General features: G+C 34.6%; 1 long non-coding RNA gene across 1 annotated transcript in view; it reads left to right on the top strand.

Annotated features, from left to right (window-relative positions):
* LOC117806133 overlaps positions 1-2974 on the top strand; it is a 30224-nt gene that overhangs the window by 5897 nt on the left and 21353 nt on the right. The window lies entirely within an intron of this gene.

Here is a 2974-nt window from a genome sequence, read left to right on the forward strand (position 1 = left end):
CATTTATTGAGCAGCTGCTGAAAATGCACCAGTTAGGCTCTTGTCTCAAAGAACACCGTAGCTTCATCGTGTTTTGATCTTGGGTATGAGAGCTAGATGTTGCAAACTTTTCCCCATTTCTACACACTATACTTTTAATGTTAGCTTACATCAACAGTCCACAGCCTCCTCTTCTCTGTGTAATGTTATCTTTTTTCTTGTGTTTCTTTGGAGGACATCAGATCAAATTAAATTTGTGTGGGTTTTACCATTATGTAAACAACAAGATGGTGCAAGTAAACTAACAATAATACAAATCTAGTGATTTGAATTTAAAAAATGTTAAATTTAGTTTTGTTAATTGTAACTTCTTTAACTACAGCATAATAGTGACAAAAATGTTTGGCAACATGGTCATTTTCAGCTTGTTAGCAGATAAACTGCCATGTTATGAAGAGGTCTCTCTTTATGAGTGATCTATTACTGAGGATGCTTGAAAACGTCCTAAACAGAAACACTTCAATAAGTAACCAGTGACGTCCTGGCTGTGGGTTCGTTTTGGGTCATGTTTAATATGTGGAAAAGAGAGGGGGGACTTGCTTTGATAATCTTTCATTATTACTGAGGACATAGAACATCAAAGTGGTCTACTCTGAGCAGCAGCAGGAGCAGCATTATTACATCTGATTTATAGCCTGGCTACACTGTCGGAAAATGTGGTGTCACATTAGCTTGTTGTTGACTTGTATGTCACAAAGTTTGATTCCCCACATTTAGCAAGTAACAGCTACTGTTTCACTTCAGTGTCCCTAGGACTAAAAGTAGATATACACATAGCAGTGGGATATTTTTTATGCGTGTTTCCTTCCAATGTTAATGTTTAATGTTATTAATCCAAGTTCTCCTTTTATTTATGTTTCCTCTCACATGCAAAATCAGTTTCAATCATCAATGGATAGTAAAAGTAAAAGTAAAAGTAAAAGTAAAAGTAAAAATTGTTATAATGAAATCCTAATCTCAAATCTTAAAATCAATGTTAAATGTTAAATGGATTTTTAAAAGTTAAATTCGGAATTACAATTCAAATCAGTGTTAATCCCTGCACTTACAAATAAGGAAACATTATTTAAACCTTTAAATAAGATAGAGTTCAACCTTTTTATGTTTAAGTTTGAAGACCATATAAAATAGAAATTGTCAGTCCTGTAGTTTTGCGGATAGTTAGTCCAACGCAGATGGTAGATCAATAAAGCCAATCAGTAGTTAAACTCACTGAAAAATATCTTTCAGGCTTTTGGCTGCGCTGGAAAGTGAAAATAATAAAAATAATAAATAATAAAATAATCTAGTGTGGTGGGGTACTTGATGATTGGTCATCTCATCACGTATCAAGACCTGGTGTGGTGAGTCATAAAAGTATGTACCTAGTGAAGCTTTACTTTACTGTGTTTTTTGTTGGGTGTTGGTTTATGCACTCAAAAGAGGAAAACCTACAGACCCAGTTTCCACCAGAGACAGTAGGCTCAGGAAACAAACTAAATATAATTTTCACACAGTGTTGTCAGTGAGCTTAGACTGACTTTAAAAGTTGTGTTTTCATGCATAACAGAGACAGAAAGGTTTGTTTAACTGATTCACTTACACCAGAGTCATCCTCCTTTCATACTATCTTGTAATAGAATAAAGGAAAAGTCTGATTTTAGCATTGGTACTTCTGGCAAACATTGTATTTCAGGGCTATTCCAATCAGCAGTGTCAGCTCAGGACAAGGCAACAGATCCTGCGGAAATGTCTCAGAGAAACTGCGAATGTCCAAATTCCGTGAAATCGTCCACTTCCGAAAAAAGTAACACACTTGTTTACAACTGGCCTTCCGCTCAGCAATCCTGTGTGACTCAAGGCTTCACCTTCACCTTGTGTAACATCCAGATTTAATACTCTCTGAACTAGGAGATAAGCTACAACAGCCAACTGTTACAGAAATTTCAGGCCAACATCAAAAAACAAAGCGTCTCATTACTGAAACAGGAAGTAATCCATAAAGCACGTGTCCCAAGAAGAACTTAATTCCTCTACTTTACCTTTACAGGAACTTCCATTTCCTGCTTAAATGTAATCTGCCTGATGAAAGAGAATGAGAGTGACCTTATTAATGATATGATTAATGACAACAAACAGTTCTGTCTCTGTAACTAAGAAAATGTTTGACATCTTCAGTAATTTCATTTCAGCTCAAAAGTTCTTTAATACAGTGATTTTAAGTTATTTTTTAAAAAAAGTTTGTATTTATGGTTTTTATTCTAATTATTGTTTCACCCATGTGCAAAATAGTGGAGTTTAGTTCAGATTTTTTTACATGAAGTGTCGACAACAGAATTAAATAAATACTCAAAAGAAAACAGTGTTTTTTGTATTTGATCATTTTGAACAGCACAAACACACAAGTTGAATTGATTGATGTAAATGGCAGACGTTAGTTTTATGAACGGACTGAGCCGTACTTATTGAACTGGTTAATGATGTAATAAAAATCAATATTTGATCATTTTTTGTTTTCAAGTGGGGCAGTCTCAAAAAGTAAAGCTTAATGACATGTTTTGAATTTAACATTTTGAGTGACCGATTGAGTTAATTTGAAGAATTGAGAATTACATGACACTTCTAAGTAAGAAATTAGATATATCATGTATCTGTATCTTGGTGTCCTACTGTTGTTGTTTTTTAACTATCTGGCTCCCCCTGGTGTTCATAGCAGCCACTTGCTAGTGACAACTTTTCAGAAAAGGCAACTTCAAAACAAAGAAAGTTGCACCATAAGAATTATTCTGTTATAGAACCCCCTCAATGCTAAAAAGTAGACATATTATCCCTGTTGGAGGAAAAGGACCGTTGTATGGATTATTTATTCACCATACTTTGAAAGGAAATGTTAAAAGTCTTTTGGGATTTGCCCCTCCAGTCAAGTAAAGCCAAAATGGATGCATGGTTGGAAATA

Source organism: Notolabrus celidotus, chromosome 22 (assembly GCF_009762535.1).
Source record: "Notolabrus celidotus isolate fNotCel1 chromosome 22, fNotCel1.pri, whole genome shotgun sequence".
NCBI classification, from domain to species: Eukaryota; Metazoa; Chordata; class Actinopteri; order Labriformes; family Labridae; genus Notolabrus; species Notolabrus celidotus.